A 22,546-nucleotide genomic window follows, 5' to 3' on the forward strand; every position below is an offset into this window, starting at 1 on the left:
TGCCATTCAATGCCACGGGCTAGATGTAAACTGCAGATGACCATGTTGTGGTAGTTACCATGGATACCCAAGTGATGTGTGAGCTAACACATAGGCCCAACAGATTCCAAAAAGGCCAGAATCACCAGGGGCACCACCATCGATTGTCAGGTCACCCGGATTCAGCAAATACCAGAGTCCAAAATGATGCAGGTTTATACTGTTAATTTTCAGTTTATCGTTACAGTTGGTGTTATTCCATGTCGGAAGGGACGCAGCTACAGCCAGTGGGGTAACTAGAGACAGGCAGGCAGCTATGTGCAACAAAGGTAGGCGTGTTGTTTTCATATGCAGATCTGAAATATTGTCTTATATGCAAGAGGAGGAGTGATGGGGGTTCAGGCAAAAGCCAGGCTATGGATTGCATTGCTAAATGCTCCATCAGAGTGCAATGGTCGCCTGTCCTTTTTTTAAGTGATGATGTGGGTTTAGCCTGTGCTGTATGTATGTATGGGTGGCTGACTGCCACCCACCCAGAAAGTGTATGGGAGGCTGGTTGGCTGCCAGCCTTCCTTCCATTCCTATGAGTAATGTGAGTGCTCATGAAGGGGACATGGTTGGGTCCACCCCTTTCCCGGTTATCCCCTCTAGGCCTTTTGGCTTAGATCAAGTGTAAAAAAAGAAAGGATCTTGCGACAGATCGCATCCTGAGGCACGTTTTTTTTTTTGTGTGAATACTTGCACTTGGGTGACTTGTGAGCACATACTGATACATACGTTCCCTATCTGGGGACCATAAATTAAATGGATTTTTGAGAAAGGGAGCTGATTTGGAAGCTTGCTTCTGTCGCCCTATGCATTGACCCGATGTGGCAGTATCTTCGGGTAGTGAACAGTGCACCACCCCATTCCAGTGTTAAACAAGAAAGATTCTCATTTAATCCTCCGTGGGTGAGAATTTGAGTTTGAGAATTGGAGACCAAAATGATGAGTTGCACTGACTGGTTTATGAACGTCTATTCATTTAGCGTTTTAATGACCATGTTTGCACACTGATTGGTGTAAAAAAATAAAATAAAACTAAATAATAATAATCTAGCACACCTGTGCAGGTTTGACATGACATGACAGGTAGCTGTCTTGTGGGTGGTGCTGAATCCTGTTAAATGACATGAGGGTCTCATGCCTATACACAAGGGTGTGTCATTGCTGTTGCTTGACCATGCATTGGTTTCTGTGGTCAGTGAATGATAAAAACAAAATTTACCATCCATTGATGGATGGGAAATCCGCCATGAGGCATTTGTTTTTAGAAACTGCTGCTCACAACCAATGTTGCAATGGAGTGTCTCCATCTGCTGGTGGTATTGGAAAGGCATTAGTGCTATGACAGGGTCTGAAGAAGAAGAAGAAGAAGACGGAAAAAAAATATATATAAAAAGAAAAAGAGAGAGAGAGAGAGAGACTGACTTAGTGAGCGAGTGAGTGAGAGAGTGAGAGTGAGTGAGAGTGAATGAGTGAGTGAGTGATTGAGTGAGTGAGTGAGTGAGAACAAATGAGTTAAAGCAAGTGAGTGAGAGAGATCGAATGAATGAAAGTCTGAATGACAGAAAGAAAAAAGGATGAAGAAAGAAGCATGAAGAAAAAAAAATGTATATGGAGTTGCTGACATGAGTGCAATCTACAAAGCCGTTGAGGCTGATCCTCATGGGAGGATTATTGCACCAGGACCCTTAGCACTTTTAAAATGCCATTCAATGCCACGGGCTAGATGTAAACTGCAGATGACCATGTTGTGGTAGTTACCATGGATACCCAAGTGATGTGTGAGCTAACACATAGGCCCAACAGATTCCAAGAAGGCCAGAATCACCAGCGGCACCACCATCGATTGTCAGGTCACCCGGATTCAGCAAATACCAGAGTCCAAAATGATGCAGGTTTATACTGTTAATTTTCAGTTTATCGTTACAGTTGGTGTTATTCCATGTCGGAAGGGACGCAGCTACAGCCAGTGGGGTAACTAGAGAAAGGCAGGCAGCTATGTGCAACAAAGGTAGGCGTGTTGTTTTCATATGCAGATCTGAAATATTGTCTTATATGCAAGAGGAGGAGTGATGGGGGTTCAGGCAAAAGCCAGGCTATGGATTGCATTGCTAAATGCTCCATCAGAGTGCAATGGTCGCCTGTCCTTTTTTTAAGTGATGATGTGGGTTTAGCCTGTGCTGTATGTATGTATGGGTGGCTGACTGCCACCCACCCAGAAAGTGTATGGGAGGCTGGTTGGCTGCCAGCCTTCCTTCCATTCCTATGAGTAATGTGAGTGCTCATGAAGGGGACATGGTTGGGTCCACCCCTTTCCCGGTTATCCCCTCTAGGCCTTTTGGCTTAGATCAAGTGTAAAAAAAGAAAGGATCTTGCGACAGATTGCATCCTGAGGCACGTTTTTTTTTTGTGTGAATACTTGCACTTGGGTGACTTGTGAGCACATACTGATACATACGTTCCCTATCTGGGGACCATAAATTAAATGGATTTTTGAGAAAGGGAGCTGATTTGGAAGCTTGCTTCTGTCGCCCTATGCATTGACCCGATGTGGCAGTATCTTCGGGTAGTGAACAGTGCACCACCCCATTCCAGTGTTAAACAAGAAAGATTCTCATTTAATCCTCCGTGGGTGAGAATTTGAGTTTGAGAATTGGAGACCAAAATGATGAGTTGCACTGACTGGTTTATGAACGTCTATTCATTTAGCGTTTTAATGACCATGTTTGCACACTGATTGGTGTAAAAAAATAAAATAAAACTAAATAATAATAATCTAGCACACCTGTGCAGGTTTGACATGACATGACAGGTAGCTGTCTTGTGGGTGGTGCTGAATCCTGTTAAATGACATGAGGGTCTCATGCCTATACACAAGGGTGTGTCATTGCTGTTGCTTGACCATGCATTGGTTTCTGTGGTCAGTGAATGATAAAAACAAAATTTACCATCCATTGATGGATGGGAAATCCGCCATGAGGCATTTGTTTTTAGAAACTGCTGCTCACAACCAATGTTGCAATGGAGTGTCTCCATCTGCTGGTGGTATTGGAAAGGCATTAGTGCTATGACAGGGTCTGAAGAAGAAGAAGAAGAAGAAGACGGAAAAAAATATATATAATAAGAAAAAGAGAGAGAGAGAGAGAGACTGACTTAGTGAGCGAGTGAGTGAGAGAGTGAGAGTGAGTGAGAGTGAATGAGTGAGTGAGTGAGTGAGTGAGTGAGAACAAATGAGTTAAAGCAAGTGAGTGAGAGAGATCGAATGAATGAAAGTCTGAATGACAGAAAGAAAAAAGGATGAAGAAAGAAGCATGAAGAAAAAAAAATGTATATGGAGTTGCTGACATGAGTGCAATCTACAAAGCCGTTGAGGCTGATCCTCATGGGAGGATTATTGCACCAGGACCCTTAGCACTTTTAAAATGCCATTCAATGCCACGGGCTAGATGTAAACTGCAGATGACCATGTTGTGGTAGTTACCATGGATACCCAAGTGATGTGTGAGCTAACACATAGGCCCAACAGATTCCAAGAAGGCCAGAATCACCAGCGGCACCACCATCGATTGTCAGGTCACCCGGATTCAGCAAATACCAGAGTCCAAAATGATGCAGGTTTATACTGTTAATTTTCAGTTTATCGTTACAGTTGGTGTTATTCCATGTCGGAAGGGACGCAGCTACAGCCAGTGGGGTAACTAGAGACAGGCAGGCAGCTATGTGCAACAAAGGTAGGCGTGTTGTTTTCATATGCAGATCTGAAATATTGTCTTATATGCAAGAGGAGGAGTGATGGGGGTTCAGGCAAAAGCCAGGCTATTGATTGCATTGCTAAATGCTCCATCAGAGTGCAATGGTCGCCTGTCCTTTTTTTAAGTGATGATGTGGGTTTAGCCTGTGCTGTATGTATGTATGGGTGGCTGACTGCCACCCACCCAGAAAGTGTATGGGAGGCTGGTTGGCTGCCAGCCTTCCTTCCATTCCTATGAGTAATGTGAGTGCTCATGAAGGGGACATGGTTGGGTCCACCCCTTTCCCGGTTATCCCCTCTAGGCCTTTTGGCTTAGATCAAGTGTAAAAAAAAGAAAGGATCTTGCGACAGATCGCATCGTGAGGCACGTTTTTTTTTGTGTGAATACTTGCACTTGGGTGACTTGTGAGCACATACTGATACATACGTTCCCTATCTGGGGACCATAAATTAAATGGATTTTTGAGAAAGGGAGCTGATTTGGAAGCTTGCTTCTGTCGCCCTATGCATTGACCCGATGTGGCAGTATCTTCGGGTAGTGAACAGTGCACCACCCCATTCCAGTGTTAAACAAGAAAGATTCTCATTTAATCCTCCGTGGGTGAGAATTTGAGTTTGAGAATTGGAGACCAAAATGATGAGTTGCACTGACTGGTTTATGAACGTCTATTCATTTAGCGTTTTAATGACCATGTTTGCACACTGATTGGTGTAAAAAAATAAAATAAAACTAAATAATAATAATCTAGCACACCTGTGCAGGTTTGACATGACATGACAGGTAGCTGTCTTGTGGGTGGTGCTGAATCCTGTTAAATGACATGAGGGTCTCATGCCTATACACAAGGGTGTGTCATTGCTGTTGCTTGACCATGCATTGGTTTCTGTGGTCAGTGAATGATAAAAACAAAATTTACCATCCATTGATGGATGGGAAATCCGCCATGAGGCATTTGTTTTTAGAAACTGCTGCTCACAACCAATGTTGCAATGGAGTGTCTCCATCTGCTGGTGGTATTGGAAAGGCATTAGTGCTATGACAGGGTCTGAAGAAGAAGAAGAAGAAGAAGACGGAAAAAATATATATAATAAGAAAAAGAGAGAGAGAGAGAGAGACTGACTTAGTGAGCGAGTGAGTGAGAGAGTGAGAGTGAGTGAGAGTGAATGAGTGAGTGAGTGAGTGAGAACAAATGAGTTAAAGCAAGTGAGTGAGAGAGATCGAATGAATGAAAGTCTGAATGACAGAAAGAAAAAAGGATGAAGAAAGAAGCATGAAGAAAAAAAAATGTATATGGAGTTGCTGACATGAGTGCAATCTACAAAGCCGTTGAGGCTGATCCTCATGGGAGGATTATTGCACCAGGACCCTTAGCACTTTTAAAATGCCATTCAATGCCACGGGCTAGATGTAAACTGCAGATGACCATGTTGTGGTAGTTACCATGGATACCCAAGTGATGTGTGAGCTAACACATAGGCCCAACAGATTCCAAGAAGGCCAGAATCACCAGCGGCACCACCATCGATTGTCAGGTCACCCGGATTCAGCAAATACCAGAGTCCAAAATGATGCAGGTTTATACTGTTAATTTTCAGTTTATCGTTACAGTTGGTGTTATTCCATGTCGGAAGGGACGCAGCTACAGCCAGTGGGGTAACTAGAGACAGGCAGGCAGCTATGTGCAACAAAGGTAGGCGTGTTGTTTTCATATGCAGATCTGAAATATTGTCTTATATGCAAGAGGAGGAGTGATGGGGGTTCAGGCAAAAGCCAGGCTATGGATTGCATTGCTAAATGCTCCATCAGAGTGCAATGGTCGCCTGTCCTTTTTTTAAGTGATGATGTGGGTTTAGCCTGTGCTGTATGTATGTATGGGTGGCTGACTGCCACCCACCCAGAAAGTGTATGGGAGGCTGGTTGGCTGCCAGCCTTCCTTCCATTCCTATGAGTAATGTGAGTGCTCATGAAGGGGACATGGTTGGGTCCACCCCTTTCCCGGTTATCCCCTCTAGGCCTTTTGGCTTAGATCAAGTGTAAAAAAAGAAAGGATCTTGCGACAGATCGCATCCTGAGGCACGTTTTTTTTTGTGTGAATACTTGCACTTGGGTGACTTGTGAGCACATACTGATACATACGTTCCCTATCTGGGGACCATAAATTAAATGGATTTTTGAGAAAGGGAGCTGATTTGGAAGCTTGCTTCTGTCGCCCTATGCATTGACCCGATGTGGCAGTATCTTCGGGTAGTGAACAGTGCACCACCCCATTCCAGTGTTAAACAAGAAAGATTCTCATTTAATCCTCCGTGGGTGAGAATTTGAGTTTGAGAATTGGAGACCAAAATGATGAGTTGCACTGACTGGTTTATGAACATCTATTCATTTAGCGTTTTAATGACCATGTTTGCACACTGATTGGTGTAAAAAAATAAAATAAAACTAAATAATAATAATCTAGCACACCTGTGCAGGTTTGACATGACATGACAGGTAGCTGTCTTGTGGGTGGTGCTGAATCCTGTTAAATGACATGAGGGTCTCATGCCTATACACAAGGGTGTGTCATTGCTGTTGCTTGACCATGCATTGGTTTCTGTGGTCAGTGAATGATAAAAACAAAATTTACCATCCATTGATGGATGGGAAATCCGCCATGAGGCATTTATTTTTAGAAACTGCTGCTCACAACCAATGTTGCAATGGAGTGTCTCCATCTGCTGGTGGTATTGGAAAGGCATTAGTGCTATGACAGGGTCTGAAGAAGAAGAAGAAGAAGAAGACAGAAAAAAATATATATAAAAAGAAAAAGAGAGAGAGAGAGAGAGACTGACTTAGTGAGCGAGTGAGTGAGAGAGTGAGAGTGAGTGAGAGTGAATGAGTGAGTGAGTGATTGAGTGAGTGAGTGAGTGAGTGAGAACAAATGAGTTAAAGCAAGTGAGTGAGAGAGATCGAATGAATGAAAGTCTGAATGACAGAAAGAAAAAAGGATGAAGAAAGAAGCATGAAGAAAAAAAAATGTATATGGAGTTGCTGACATGAGTGCAATCTACAAAGCCGTTGAGGCTGATCCTCATGGGAGGATTATTGCACCAGGACCCTTAGCACTTTTAAAATGCCATTCAATGCCACGGGCTAGATGTAAACTGCAGATGACCATGTTGTGGTAGTTACCATGGATACCCAAGTGATGTGTGAGCTAACACATAGGCCCAACAGATTCCAAGAAGGCCAGAATCACCAGCGGCACCACCATCGATTGTCAGCTCACCCGGATTCAGCAAATACCAGAGTCCAAAATGATGCAGGTTTATACTGTTAATTTTCAGTTTATCGTTACAGTTGGTGTTATTCCATGTCGGAAGGGACGCAGCTACAGCCAGTGGGGTAACTAGAGACAGGCAGGCAGCTATGTGCAACAAAGGTAGGCGTGTTGTTTTCATATGCAGATCTGAAATATTGTCTTATATGCAAGAGGAGGAGTGATGGGGGTTCAGGCAAAAGCCAGGCTATGGATTGCATTGCTAAATGCTCCATCAGAGTGCAATGGTCGCCTGTCCTTTTTTTAAGTGATGATGTGGGTTTAGCCTGTGCTGTATGTATGTATGGGTGGCTGACTGCCACCCACCCAGAAAGTGTATGGGAGGCTGGTTGGCTGCCAGCCTTCCTTCCATTCCTATGAGTAATGTGAGTGCTCATGAAGGGGACATGGTTGGGTCCACCCCTTTCCCGGTTATCCCCTCTAGGCCTTTTGGCTTAGATCAAGTGTAAAAAAAGAAAGGATCTTGCGACAGATCGCATCCTGAGGCACGTTTTTTTTTGTGTGAATACTTGCACTTGGGTGACTTGTGAGCACATACTGATACATACGTTCCCTATCTGGGGACCATAAATTAAATGGATTTTTGAGAAAGGGAGCTGATTTGGAAGCTTGCTTCTGTCGCCCTATGCATTGACCCGATGTGGCAGTATCTTCGGGTAGTGAACAGTGCACCACCCCATTCCAGTGTTAAACAAGAAAGATTCTCATTTAATCCTCCGTGGGTGAGAATTTGAGTTTGAGAATTGGAGACCAAAATGATGAGTTGCACTGACTGGTTTATGAACGTCTATTCATTTAGCGTTTTAATGACCATGTTTGCACACTGATTGGTGTAAAAAAATAAAATAAAACTAAATAATAATAATCTAGCACACCTGTGCAGGTTTGACATGACATGACAGGTAGCTGTCTTGTGGGTGGTGCTGAATCCTGTTAAATGACATGAGGGTCTCATGCCTATACACAAGGGTGTGTCATTGCTGTTGCTTGACCATGCATTGGTTTCTGTGGTCAGTGAATGATAAAAACAAAATTTACCATCCATTGATGGATGGGAAATCCGCCATGAGGCATTTGTTTTTAGAAACTGCTGCTCACAACCAATGTTGCAATGGAGTGTCTCCATCTGCTGGTGGTATTGGAAAGGCATTAGTGCTATGACAGGGTCTGAAGAAGAAGAAGAAGAAGAAGACGGAAAAAAATATATATAAAAAGAAAAAGAGAGAGAGAGAGAGAGACTGACTTAGTGAGCGAGTGAGTGAGAGAGTGAGAGTGAGTGAGAGTGAATGAGTGAGTGAGTGATTGAGTGAGTGAGTGAGTGAGAACAAATGAGTTAAAGCAAGTGAGTGAGAGAGATCGAATGAATGAAAGTCTGAATGACAGAAAGAAAAAAGGATGAAGAAAGAAGCATGAAGAAAAAAAAATGTATATGGAGTTGCTGACATGAGTGCAATCTACAAAGCCGTTGAGGCTGATCCTCATGGGAGGATTATTGCACCAGGACCCTTAGCACTTTTAAAATGCCATTCAATTCCACGGGCTAGATGTAAACTGCAGATGACCATGTTGTGGTAGTTACCATGGATACCCAAGTGATGTGTGAGCTAACACATAGGCCCAACAGATTCCAAGAAGGCCAGAATCACCAGCGGCACCACCATCGATTGTCAGGTCACCCGGATTCAGCAAATACCAGAGTCCAAAATGATGCAGGTTTATACTGTTAATTTTCAGTTTATCGTTACAGTTGGTGTTATTCCATGTCGGAAGGGACGCAGCTACAGCCAGTGGGGTAACTAGAGACAGGCAGGCAGCTATGTGCAACAAAGGTAGGCGTGTTGTTTTCATATGCAGATCTGAAATATTGTCTTATATGCAAGAAGAGGAGTGATGGGGGTTCAGGCAAAAGCCAGGCTATGGATTGCATTGCTAAATGCTCCATCAGAGTGCAATGGTCGCCTGTCCTTTTTTTAAGTGATGATGTGGGTTTAGCCTGTGCTGTATGTATGTATGGGTGGCTGACTGCCACCCACCCAGAAAGTGTATGGGAGGCTGGTTGGCTGCCAGCCTTCCTTCCATTCCTATGAGTAATGTGAGTGCTCATGAAGGGGACATGGTTGGGTCCATCCCTTTCCCGGTTATCCCCTCTAGGCCTTTTGGCTTAGATCAAGTGTAAAAAAAGAAAGGATCTTGCGACAGATCGCATCCTGAGGCACGTTTTTTTTTTGTGTGAATACTTGCACTTGGGTGACTTGTGAGCACATACTGATACATACGTTCCCTATCTGGGGACCATAAATTAAATGGATTTTTGAGAAAGGGAGCTGATTTGGAAGCTTGCTTCTGTCGCCCTATGCATTGACCCGATGTGGCAGTATCTTCGGGTAGTGAACAGTGCACCACCCCATTCCAGTGTTAAACAAGAAAGATTCTCATTTAATCCTCCGTGGGTGAGAATTTGAGTTTGAGAATTGGAGACCAAAATGATGAGTTGCACTGACTGGTTTATGAACGTCTATTCATTTAGCGTTTTAATGACCATGTTTGCACACTGATTGGTGTAAAAAAATAAAATAAAACTAAATAATAATAATCTAGCACACCTGTGCAGGTTTGACATGACATGACAGGTAGCTGTCTTGTGGGTGGTGCTGAATCCTGTTAAATGACATGAGGGTCTCATGCCTATACACAAGGGTGTGTCATTGCTGTTGCTTGACCATGCATTGGTTTCTGTGGTCAGTGAATGATAAAAACAAAATTTACCATCCATTGATGGATGGGAAATCCGCCATGAGGCATTTGTTTTTAGAAACTGCTGCTCACAACCAATGTTGCAATGGAGTGTCTCCATCTGCTGGTGGTATTGGAAAGGCATTAGTGCTATGACAGGGTCTGAAGAAGAAGCAGAAGAAGAAGACGGAAAAAAATATATATAAAAAGAAAAAGAGAGAGAGAGAGAGAGACTGACTTAGTGAGCGAGTGAGTGAGAGAGTGAGAGTGAGTGAGAGTGAATGAGTGAGTGAGTGATTGAGTGAGTGAGTGAGTGAGTGAGTGAGAACAAATGAGTTAAAGCAAGTGAGTGAGAGAGATCGAATGAATGAAAGTCTGAATGACAGAAAGAAAAAAGGATGAAGAAAGAAGCATGAAGAAAAAAAAATGTATATGGAGTTGCTGACATGAGTGCAATCTACAAAGCCGTTGAGGCTGATCCTCATGGGAGGATTATTGCACCAGGACCCTTAGCACTTTTAAAATGCCATTCAATGCCACGGGCTAGATGTAAACTGCAGATGACCATGTTGTGGTAGTTACCATGGATACCCAAGTGATGTGTGAGCTAACACATAGGCCCAACAGATTCCAAGAAGGCCAGAATCACCAGCGGCACCACCATCGATTGTCAGGTCACCCGGATTCAGCAAATACCAGAGTCCAAAATGATGCAGGTTTATACTGTTAATTTTCAGTTTATCGTTACAGTTGGTGTTATTCCATGTCGGAAGGGACGCAGCTACAGCCAGTGGGGTAACTAGAGACAGGCAGGCAGCTATGTGCAACAAAGGTAGGCGTGTTGTTTTCATATGCAGATCTGAAATATTGTCTTATATGCAAGAGGAGGAGTGATGGGGGTTCAGGCAAAAGCCAGGCTATGGATTGCATTGCTAAATGCTCCATCAGAGTGCAATGGTCGCCTGTCCTTTTTTTAAGTGATGATGTGGGTTTAGCCTGTGCTGTATGTATGTATGGGTGGCTGACTGCCACCCACCCATAAAGTGTATGGGAGGCTGGTTGGCTGCCAGCCTTCCTTCCATTCCTATGAGTAATGTGAGTGCTCATGAAGGGGACATGGTTGGGTCCACCCCTTTCCCGGTTATCCCCTCTAGGCCATTTGGCTTAGATCAAGTGTAAAAAAAGAAAGGATCTTGCGACAGATCGCATCCTGAGGCACGTTTTTTTTTTGTGTGAATACTTGCACTTGGGTGACTTGTGAGCACATACTGATACATACGTTCCCTATCTGGGGACCATAAATTAAATTGATTTTTGAGAAAGGGAGCTGATTTGGAAGCTTGCTTCTGTCGCCCTATGCATTGACCCGATGTGGCAGTATCTTTGGGTAGTGAACAGTGCACCACCCCATTCCAGTGTTAAACAAGAAAGATTCTCATTTAATCCTCCGTGGGTGAGAATTTGAGTTTGAGAATTGGAGACCAAAATGATGAGTTGCACTGACTGGTTTATGAACGTCTATTCATTTAGCGTTTTAATGACCATGTTTGCACACTGATTGGTGTAAAAAAATAAAATAAAACTAAATAATAATAATCTAGCACACCTGTGCAGGTTTGACATGACATGACAGGTAGCTGTCTTGTGGGTGGTGCTGAATCCTGTTAAATGACATGAGGGTCTCATGCCTATACACAAGGGTGTGTCATTGCTGTTGCTTGACCATGCATTGGTTTCTGTGGTCAGTGAATGATAAAAACAAAATTTACCATCCATTGATGGATGGGAAATCCGCCATGAGGCATTTGTTTTTAGAAACTGCTGCTCACAACCAATGTTGCAATGTAGTGTCTCCATCTGCTGGTGGTATTGGAAAGGCATTAGTGCTATGACAGGGTCTGAAGAAGAAGAAGAAGAAGAAGAAGACGGAAAAAAATAATAAATAAAAAGAAAAAGAGAGAGAGAGAGAGAGACTGACTTAGTGAGCGAGTGAGTGATTGAGTGAGTGAGTGAGTGAGAACAAATGAGTTAAAGCAAGTGAGTGAGAGAGATCGAATGAATGAAAGTCTGAATGACAGAAAGAAAAAAGGATGAAGAAAGAAGCATGAAGAAAAAAAAATGTATATGGAGTTGCTGACATGAGTGCAATCTACAAAGCCGTTGAGGCTGATCCTCATGGGAGGATTATTGCACCAGGACCCTTAGCACTTTTAAAATGCCATTCAATGCCACGGGCTAGATGTAAACTGCAGATGACCATGTTGTGGTAGTTACCATGGATACCCAAGTGATGTGTGAGCTAACACATAGGCCCAACAGATTCCAAGAAGGCCAGAATCACCAGCGGCACCACCATCGATTGTCAGGTCACCCGGATTCAGCAAATACCAGAGTCCAAAATGATGCAGGTTTATACTGTTAATTTTCAGTTTATCGTTACAGTTGGTGTTATTCCATGTCGGAAGGGACGCAGCTACAGCCAGTGGGGTAACTAGAGACAGGCAGGCAGCTATGTGCAACAAAGGTAGGCGTGTTGTTTTCATATGCAGATCTGAAATATTGTCTTATATGCAAGAGGAGGAGTGATGGGGGTTCAGGCAAAAGCCAGGCTATGGATTGCATTGCTAAATGCTCCATCAGAGTGCAATGGTCGCCTGTCCTTTTTTTAAGTGATGATGTGGGTTTAGCCTGTGCTGTATGTATGTATGGGTGGCTGACTGCCACCCACCCAGAAAGTGTATGGGAGGCTGGTTGGCTGCCAGCCTTCCTTCCATTCCTATGAGTAATGTGAGTGCTCATGAAGGGGACATGGTTGGGTCCACCCCTTTCCCGGTTATCCCCTCTAGGCCTTTTGGCTTAGATCAAGTGTAAAAAAAGAAAGGATCTTGCGACAGATCGCATCCTGAGGCACGTTTTTTTTTGTGTGAATACTTGCACTTGGGTGACTTGTGAGCACATACTGATACATACGTTCCCTATCTGGGGACCATAAATTAAATGGATTTTTGAGAAAGGGAGCTGATTTGGAAGCTTGCTTCTGTCGCCCTATGCATTGACCCGATGTGGCAGTATCTTCGGGTAGTGAACAGTGCACCACCCCATTCCAGTGTTAAACAAGAAAGATTCTCATTTAATCCTCCGTGGGTGAGAATTTGAGTTTGAGAATTGGAGACCAAAATGATGAGTTGCACTGACTGGTTTATGAACGTCTATTCATTTAGCGTTTTAATGACCATGTTTGCACACTGATTGGTGTAAAAAAATAAAATAAAACTAAATAATAATAATCTAGCACACCTGTGCAGGTTTGACATGACATGACAGGTAGCTGTCTTGTGGGTGGTGCTGAATCCTGTTAAATGACATGAGGGTCTCATGCCTATACACAAGGGTGTGTCATTGCTGTTGCTTGACCATGCATTGGTTTCTGTGGTCAGTGAATGATAAAAACAAAATTTACCATCCATTGATGGATGGGAAATCCGCCATGAGGCATTTGTTTTTAGAAACTGCTGCTCACAACCAATGTTGCAATGGAGTGTCTCCATCTGCTGGTGGTATTGGAAAGGCATTAGTGCTATGACAGGGTCTGAAGAAGAAGAAGAAGAAGACGGAAAAAAATATATATAAAAAGAAAAAGAGAGAGAGAGAGACTGACTTAGTGAGCGAGTGAGTGAGAGAGTGAGAGTGAGAGTGAATGAGTGAGTGAGTGATTGAGTGAGTGAGTGAGTGAGTGAGAACAAATGAGTTAAAGCAAGTGAGTGAGAGAGATCGAATGAATGAAAGTCTGAATGACAGAAAGAAAAAAGGATGAAGAAAGAAGCATGAAGAAAAAAAAATGTATATGGAGTTGCTGACATGAGTGCAATCTACAAAGCCGTTGAGGCTGATCCTCATGGGAGGATTATTGCACCAGGACCCTTAACACTTTTAAAATGCCATTCAATGCCACGGGCTAGATGTAAACTGCAGATGACCATGTTGTGGTAGTTACTATGGATACCCAAGTGATGTGTGAGCTAACACATAGGCCCAACAGATTCCAAGAAGGCCAGAATCACCAGCGGCACCACCATCGATTGTCAGGTCACCCGGATTCAGCAAATACCAGAGTCCAAAATGATGCAGGTTTATACTGTTAATTTTCAGTTTATCGTTACAGTTGGTGTTATTCCATGTCGGAAGGGACGCAGCTACAGCCAGTGGGGTAACTAGAGACAGGCAGGCAGCTATGTGCAACAAAGGTAGGCGTGTTGTTTTCATATGCAGATCTGAAATATTGTCTTATATGCAAGAGGAGGAGTGATGGGGGTTCAGGCAAAAGCCAGGCTATGGATTGCATTGCTAAATGCTCCATCAGAGTGCAATGGTCGCCTGTCCTTTTTTTAAGTGATGATGTGGGTTTAGCCTGTGCTGTATGTATGTATGGGTGGCTGACTGCCACCCACCCAGAAAGTGTATGGGAGGCTGGTTGGCTGCCAGCCTTCCTTCCATTCCTATGAGTAATGTGAGTGCTCATGAAGGGGACATGGTTGGGTCCACCCCTTTCCCGGTTATCCCCTCTAGGCCTTTTGGCTTAGATCAAGTGTAAAAAAAGAAAGGATCTTGCGACAGATCGCATCCTGAGGCATGTTTTATTTTGTGTGAATACTTGCACTTGGGTGACTTGTGAGCACATACTGATACATACGTTCCCTATCTGGGGACCATAAATTAAATGGATTTTTGAGAAAGGGAGCTGATTTGGAAGCTTGCTTCTGTCGCCCTATGCATTGACCCGATGTGGCAGTATCTTCGGGTAGTGAACAGTGCACCACCCCATTCCAGTGTTAAACAAGAAAGATTCTCATTTAATCCTCCGTGGGTGAGAATTTGAGTTTGAGAATTGGAGACCAAAATGATGAGTTGCACTGACTGGTTTATGAACGTCTATTCATTTAGCGTTTTAATGACCATGTTTGCACACTGATTGGTGTAAAAAAATAAAATAAAACTAAATAATAATAATCTAGCACACCTGTGCAGGTTTGACATGACATGACAGGTAGCTGTCTTGTGGGTGGTGCTGAATCCTGTTAAATGACATGAGGGTCTCATGCCTATACACAAGGGTGTGTCATTGCTGTTGCTTGACCATGCATTGGTTTCTGTGGTCAGTGAATGATAAAAACAAAATTTACCATCCATTGATGGATGGGAAATCCGCCATGAGGCATTTGTTTTTAGAAACTGCTGCTCACAACCAATGTTGCAATGTAGTGTCTCCATCTGCTGGTGGTATTGGAAAGGCATTAGTGCTATGACAGGGTCTGAAGAAGAAGAAGAAGAAGAAGAAGACGGAAAAAAATAATAAAGAAAAAGAAAAAGAGAGAGAGAGAGAGAGACTGACTTAGTGAGCGAGTGAGTGAGAGAGTGAGAGTGAGTGAGAGTGAATGAGTGAGTGAGTGATTGAGTGAGTGAGTGAGTGAGAACAAATGAGTTAAAGCAAGTGAGTGAGAGAGATCGAATGAATGAAAGTCTGAATGACAGAAAGAAAAAAGGATGAAGAAAGAAGCATGAAGAAAAAAAAATGTATATGGAGTTGCTGACATGAGTGCAATCTACAAAGCCGTTGAGGCTGATCCTCATGGGAGGATTATTGCACCAGGACCCTTAGCACTTTTAAAATGCCATTCAATGCCACGGGCTAGATGTAAACTGCAGATGACCATGTTGTGGTAGTTACCATGGATACCCAAGTGATGTGTGAGCTAACACATAGGCCCAACAGATTCCAAGAAGGCCAGAATCACCAGCGGCACCACCATCGATTGTCAGGTCACCCGGATTCAGCAAATACCAGAGTCCAAAATGATGCAGGTTTATACTGTTAATTTTCAGTTTATCGTTACAGTTGGTGTTATTCCATGTCGGAAGGGACGCAGCTACAGCCAGTGGGGTAACTAGAGACAGGCAGGCAGCTATGTGCAACAAAGGTAGGCGTGTTGTTTTCATATGCAGATCTGAAATATTGTCTTATATGCAAGAGGAGGAGTGATGGGGGTTCAGGCAAAAGCCAGGCTATGGATTGCATTGCTAAATGCTCCATCAGAGTGCAATGGTCGCCTGTCCTTTTTTTAAGTGATGATGTGGGTTTAGCCTGTGCTGTATGTATGTATGGGTGGCTGACTGCCACCCACCCAGAAAGTGTATGGGAGGCTGGTTGGCTGCCAGCCTTCCTTCCATTCCTATGAGTAATGTGAGTGCTCATGAAGGGGACATGGTTGGGTCCACCCCTTTCCCGGTTATCCCCTCTAGGCCTTTTGGCTTAGATCAAGTGTAAAAAAAGAAAGGATCTTGCGACAGATCGCATCCTGAGGCACGTTTTTTTTTGTGTGAATACTTGCACTTGGGTGACTTGTGAGCACATACTGATACATACGTTCCCTATCTGGGGACCATAAATTAAATGGATTTTTGAGAAAGGGAGCTGATTTGGAAGCTTGCTTCTGTCGCCCTATGCATTGACCCGATGTGGCAGTATCTTCGGGTAGTGAACAGTGCACCACCCCATTCCAGTGTTAAACAAGAAAGATTCTCATTTAATCCTCCGTGGGTGAGAATTTGAGTTTGAGAATTGGAGACCAAAATGATGAGTTGCACTGACTGGTTTATGAACGTCTATTCATTTAGCGTTTTAATGACCATGTTTGCACACTGATTGGTGTAAAAAAATAAAATAAAACTAAATAATAATAATCTAGCACACCTGTGCAGGTTTGACATGACATGACAGGTAGCTGTCTTGTGGGTGGTGCTGAATCCTGTTAAATGACATGAGGGTCTCATGCCTATACACAAGGGTGTGTCATTGCTGTTGCTTGACCATGCATTGGTTTCTGTGGTCAGTGAATGATAAAAACAAAATTTACCATCCATTGATGGATGGGAAATCCGCCATGAGGCATTTGTTTTTAGAAACTGCTGCTCACAACCAATGTTGCAATGGAGTGTCTCCATCTGCTGGTGGTATTGGAAAGGCATTAGTGCTATGACAGGGTCTGAAGAAGAAGAAGAAGAAGACGGAAAAAAATATATATAAAAAAAAAGAGAGAGAGAGAGAGAGACTGACTTAGTGAGCGAGTGAGTGAGAGAGTGAGAGTGAGTGAGAGTGAATGAGTGAGTGAGTGATTGAGTGAGTGAGTGAGTGAGTGAGAACAAATGAGTTAAAGCAAGTGAGTGAGAGAGATCGAATGAATGAAAGTCTGAATGACAGAAAGAAAAAAGGATGAAGAAAGAAGCATGAAGAAAAAAAAATGTATATGGAGTTGCTGACATGAGTGCAATCTACAAAGCCGTTGAGGCTGATCCTCATGGGAGGATTATTGCACCAGGACCCTTAACACTTTTAAAATGCCATTCAATGCCACGGGCTAGATGTAAACTGCAGATGACCATGTTGTGGTAGTTACCATGGATACCCAAGTGATGTGTGAGCTAACACATAGGCCCAACAGATTCCAAGAAGGCCAGAATCACCAGCGGCACCACCATCGATTGTCAGGTCACCCGGATTCAGCAAATACCAGAGTCCAAAATGATGCAGGTTTATACTGTTAATTTTCAGTTTATCGTTACAGTTGGTGTTATTCCATGTCGGAAGGGACGCAGCTACAGCCAGTGGGGTAACTAGAGACAGGCAGGCAGCTATGTGCAACAAAGGTAGGCGTGTTGTTTTCATATGCAGATCTGAAATATTGTCTTATATGCAAGAGGAGGAGTGATGGGGGTTCAGGCAAAAGCCAGGCTATGGATTGCATTGCTAAATGCTCCATCAGAGTGCAATGGTCGCCTGTCCTTTTTTTAAGTGATGATGTGGGTTTAGCCTGTGCTGTATGTATGTATGGGTGGCTGACTGCCACCCACCCAGAAAGTGTATGGGAGGCTGGTTGGCTGCCAGCCTTCCTTCCATTCCTATGAGTAATGTGAGTGCTCATGAAGGGGACATGGTTGGGTCCACCCCTTTCCCGGTTATCCCCTCTAGGCCTTTTGGCTTAGATCAAGTGTAAAAAAAGAAAGGATCTTGCGACAGATCGCATCCTGAGGCACGTTTTTTTTTTTGTGTGAATACTTGCACTTGGGTGACTTGTGAGCACATACTGATACATACGTTCCCTATCTGGGGACCATAAATTAAATGGATTTTTGAGAAAGGGAGCTGATTTGGAAGCTTGCTTCTGTCGCCCTATGCATTGACCCGATGTGGCAGTATCTTCGGGTAGTGAACAGTGCACCACCCCATTCCAGTGTTAAACAAGAAAGATTCTCATTTAATCCTCCGTGGGTGAGAATTTGAGTTTGAGAATTGGAGACCAAAATGATGAGTTGCACTGACTGGTTTATGAACGTCTATTCATTTAGCGTTTTAATGACCATGTTTGCACACTGATTGGTGTAAAAAAATAAAATAAAACTAAATAATAATAATCTAGCACACCTGTGCAGGTTTGACATGACATGACAGGTAGCTGTCTTGTGGGTGGTGCTGAATCCTGTTAAATGACATGAGGGTCTCATGCCTATACACAAGGGTGTGTCATTGCTGTTGCTTGACCATGCATTGGTTTCTGTGGTCAGTGAATGATAAAAACAAAATTTACCATCCATTGATGGATGGGAAATCCGCCATGAGGCATTTGTTTTTAGAAACTGCTGCTCACAACCAATGTTGCAATGGAGTGTCTCCATCTGCTGGTGGTATTGGAAAGGCATTAGTGCTATGACAGGGTCTGAAGAAGAAGAAGAAGACGGAAAAAAATATATATAAAAAGAAAAAGAGAGAGAGAGAGAGACTGACTTAGTGAGCGAGTGAGTGAGAGAGTGAGAGTGAGTGAGAGTGAATGAGTGAGTGAGTGATTGAGTGAGTGAGTGAGTGAGTGAGAACAAATGAGTTAAAGCAAGTGAGTGAGAGAGATCGAATGAATGAAAGTCTGAATGACAGAAAGAAAAAAGGATGAAGAAAGAAGCATGAAGAAAAAAAAATGTATATGGAGTTGCTGACATGAGTGCAATCTACAAAGCCGTTGAGGCTGATCCTCATGGGAGGATTATTGCACCAGGACCCTTAGCACTTTTAAAATGCCATTCAATGCCACGGGCTAGATGTAAACTGCAGATGACCATGTTGTGGTAGTTACCATGGATACCCAAGTGATGTGTGAGCTAACACATAGGCCCAACAGATTCCAAGAAGGCCAGAATCACCAGCGGCACCACCATCGATTGTCAGGTCACCCGGATTCAGCAAATACCAGAGTCCAAAATTATGCAGGTTTATACTGTTAATTTTCAGTTTATCGTTACAGTTGGTGTTATTCCATGTCGGAAGGGACGCAGCTACAGCCAGTGGGGTAACTAGAGACAGGCAGGCAGCTATGTGCAACAAAGGTAGGCGTGTTGTTTTCATATGCAGATCTGAAATATTGTCTTATATGCAAGAGGAGGAGTGATGGGGGTTCAGGCAAAAGCCAGGCTATGGATTGCATTGCTAAATGCTCCATCAGAGTGCAATGGTCGCCTGTCCTTTTTTTAAGTGATGATGTGGGTTTAGCCTGTGCTGTATGTATGTATGGGTGGCTGACTGCCACCCACCCAGAAAGTGTATGGGAGGCTGGTTGGCTGCCAGCCTTCCTTCCATTCCTATGAGTAATGTGAGTGCTCATGAAGGGGACATGGTTGGGTCCACCCCTTTCCCGGTTATCCCCTCTAGGCCTTTTGGCTTAGATCAAGTGTAAAAAAAAGAAAGGATCTTGCGACAGATCGCATCCTGAGGCACGTTTTTTTTTGTGTGAATACTTGCACTTGGGTGACTTGTGAGCACATACTGATACATACGTTCCCTATCTGGGGACCATAAATTAAATGGATTTTTGAGAAAGGGAGCTGATTTGGAAGCTTGCTTCTGTCGCCCTATGCATTGACCCGATGTGGCAGTATCTTCGGGTAGTGAACAGTGCACCACCCCATTCCAGTGTTAAACAAGAAAGATTCTCATTTAATCCTCCGTGGGTGAGAATTTGAGTTTGAGAATTGGAGACCAAAATGATGAGTTGCACTGACTGGTTTATGAACGTCTATTCATTTAGCGTTTTAATGACCATGTTTGCACACTGATTGGTGTAAAAAAATAAAATAAAACTAAATAATAATAATCTAGCACACCTGTGCAGGTTTGACATGACATGACAGGTAGCTGTCTTGTGGGTGGTGCTGAATCCTGTTAAATGACATGAGGGTCTCATGCCTATACACAAGGGTGTGCCATCGCTGTTGCTTGACCATGCATTGGTTTCTGTGGTCAGTGAATGATAAAAACAAAATTTACCATCCATTGATGGATGGGAAATCCGCCATGAGGCATTTGTTTTTAGAAACTGCTGCTCACAACCAATGTTGCAATGGAGTGTCTCCATCTGCTGGTGGTATTGGAAAGGCATTAGTGCTATGACAGGGTCTGAAGAAGAAGAAGAAGAAGAAGAAGAAGACGGAAAAAAATATATATAAAAAGAAAAAGAGAGAGAGAGAGAGAGAGAGAGACTGACTTAGTGAGCGAGTGAGTGAGAGAGTGAGAGTGAGTGAGAGTGAATGAGTGAGTGAGTGATTGAGTGAGTGAGTGAGTGAGAACAAATGAGTTAAAGCAAGTGAGTGAGAGAGATCGAATGAATGAAAGTCTGAATGACAGAAAGAAAAAAGGATGAAGAAAGAAGCATGAAGAAAAAAAAATGTATATGGAGTTGCTGACATGAGTGCAATCTACAAAGCCATTGAGGCTGATCCTCATGGGAGGATTATTGCACCAGGACCCTTAGCACTTTTAAAATGCCATTCAATGCCACGGGCTAGATGTAAACTGCAGATGACCATGTTGTGGTAGTTACCATGGATACCCAAGTGATGTGTGAGCTAACACATAGGCCCAACAGATTCCAAGAAGGCCAGAATCACCAGCAGCACCACCATCGATTGTCAGGTCACCCGGATTCAGCAAATACCAGAGTCCAAAATGATGCAGGTTTATACTGTTAATTTTCAGTTTATCGTTACAGTTGGTGTTATTCCATGTCGGAAGGGACGCAGCTACAGCCAGTGGGGTAACTAGAGACAGGCAGGCAGCTATGTGCAACAAAGGTAGGCGTGTTGTTTTCATATGCAGATCTGAAATATTGTCTTATATGCAAGAGGAGGAGTGATGGGGGTTCAGGCAAAAGCCAGGCTATGGATTGCATTGCTAAATGCTCCATCAGAGTGCAATGGTCGCCTGTCCTTTTTTTAAGTGATGATGTGGGTTTAGCCTGTGATGTATGTATGTATGGGTGGCTGACTGCCACCCACCCAGAAAGTGTATGGGAGGCTGGTTGGCTGCCAGCCTTCCTTCCATTCCTATGAGTAATGTGAGTGCTCATGAAGGGGACATGGTTGGGTCCACCCCTTTCCCGGTTATCCCCTCTAGGCCTTTTGGCTTAGATCAAGTGTAAAAAAAGAAAGGATCTTGCGACAGATCGCATCCTGAGGCACGTTTTTTTTTGTGTGAATACTTGCACTTGGGTGACTTGTGAGCACATACTGATACATATGTTCCCTATCTGGGGACCATAAATTAAATGGATTTTTGAGAAAGGGAGCTGATTTGGAAGCTTGCTTCTGTCGCCCTATGCATTGACCCGATGTGGCAGTATCTTCGGGTAGTGAACAGTGCACCACCCCATTCCAGTGTTAAACAAGAAAGATTCTCATTTAATCCTCCGTGGGTGAGAATTTGAGTTTGAGAATTGGAGACCAAAATGATGAGTTGCACTGACTGGTTTATGAACGTCTATTCATTTAGCGTTTTAATGACCATGTTTGCACACTGATTGGTGTAAAAAAATAAAATAAAACTAAATAATAATAATCTAGCACACCTGTGCAGGTTTGACATGACATGACAGGTAGCTGTCTTGTGGGTGGTGCTGAATCCTGTTAAATGACATGAGGGTCTCATGCTTATACACAAGGGTGTGTCATTGCTGTTGCTTGACCATGCATTGGTTTCTGTGGTCAGTGAATGATAAAAACAAAATTTACCATCCATTGATGGATGGGAAATCCGCCATGAGGCATTTGTTTTTAGAAACTGCTGCTCACAACCAATGTTGCAATGGAGTGTCTCCATCTGCTGGTGGTATTGGAAAGGCATTAGTGCTATGACAGGGTCTGAAGAAGAAGAAGAAGAAGAAGAAGACGGAAAAAAATATATATAAAAAGAAAAAGAGAGAGAGAGAGAGAGACTGACTTAGTGAGCGAGTGAGTGAGAGAGTGAGAGTGAGTGAAAGTGAATGAGTGAGTGAGTGATTGAGTGAGTGAGTGAGTGAGTGAGAACAAATGAGTTAAAGCAAGTGAGTGAGAGAGATCGAATGAATGAAAGTCTGAATGACAGAAAGAAAAAAGGATGAAGAAAGAAGCATGAAGAAAAAAAAATGTATATGGAGTTGCTGACATGAGTGCAATCTACAAAGCCGTTGAGGCTGATCCTCATGGGAGGATTATTGCACCAGGACCCTTAGCACTTTTAAAATGCCATTCAATGCCACGGGCTAGATGTAAACTGCAGATGACCATGTTGTGGTAGTTACCATGGATACCCAAGTGATGTGTGAGCTAACACATAGGCCCAACAGATTCCAAGAAGGCCAGAATCACC

The 22,546-nt window shown here is 43.3% G+C and overlaps 13 pseudogenes; all 13 read left to right on the top strand.

Moving 5' to 3' along the window:
- Nucleotides 1-619: 619 nt before the first annotated feature.
- On the top strand, nt 620-885 carry LOC130330177 (U2 spliceosomal RNA; annotated as a pseudogene).
- Nucleotides 886-2,346: 1,461 nt separating this feature from the next.
- Nucleotides 2,347-2,611, top strand: LOC130330157 (U2 spliceosomal RNA; annotated as a pseudogene).
- A 1,455-nt stretch (nt 2,612-4,066) lies between these two features.
- LOC130330196 (U2 spliceosomal RNA) lies at nt 4,067-4,331 on the top strand (annotated as a pseudogene).
- Nucleotides 4,332-5,777: 1,446 nt separating this feature from the next.
- On the top strand, nt 5,778-6,041 carry LOC130330086 (U2 spliceosomal RNA; annotated as a pseudogene).
- A 1,467-nt stretch (nt 6,042-7,508) lies between these two features.
- On the top strand, nt 7,509-7,772 carry LOC130330087 (U2 spliceosomal RNA; annotated as a pseudogene).
- Nucleotides 7,773-9,235: 1,463 nt separating this feature from the next.
- On the top strand, nt 9,236-9,500 carry LOC130330167 (U2 spliceosomal RNA; annotated as a pseudogene).
- Nucleotides 9,501-10,971: 1,471 nt separating this feature from the next.
- Nucleotides 10,972-11,236, top strand: LOC130330214 (U2 spliceosomal RNA; annotated as a pseudogene).
- Nucleotides 11,237-12,663: 1,427 nt separating this feature from the next.
- On the top strand, nt 12,664-12,927 carry LOC130330089 (U2 spliceosomal RNA; annotated as a pseudogene).
- A 1,456-nt stretch (nt 12,928-14,383) lies between these two features.
- LOC130330155 (U2 spliceosomal RNA) lies at nt 14,384-14,647 on the top strand (annotated as a pseudogene).
- Nucleotides 14,648-16,114: 1,467 nt separating this feature from the next.
- LOC130330090 (U2 spliceosomal RNA) lies at nt 16,115-16,378 on the top strand (annotated as a pseudogene).
- A 1,462-nt stretch (nt 16,379-17,840) lies between these two features.
- LOC130330178 (U2 spliceosomal RNA) lies at nt 17,841-18,106 on the top strand (annotated as a pseudogene).
- A 1,459-nt stretch (nt 18,107-19,565) lies between these two features.
- On the top strand, nt 19,566-19,830 carry LOC130330193 (U2 spliceosomal RNA; annotated as a pseudogene).
- A 1,475-nt stretch (nt 19,831-21,305) lies between these two features.
- LOC130330172 (U2 spliceosomal RNA) lies at nt 21,306-21,569 on the top strand (annotated as a pseudogene).
- Nucleotides 21,570-22,546: the final 977 nt, after the last annotated feature.

The sequence above is a fragment of the Hyla sarda genome, unplaced genomic scaffold (assembly GCF_029499605.1).
Source record: "Hyla sarda isolate aHylSar1 unplaced genomic scaffold, aHylSar1.hap1 scaffold_330, whole genome shotgun sequence".
Taxonomy (NCBI): Eukaryota; Metazoa; Chordata; class Amphibia; order Anura; family Hylidae; genus Hyla; species Hyla sarda.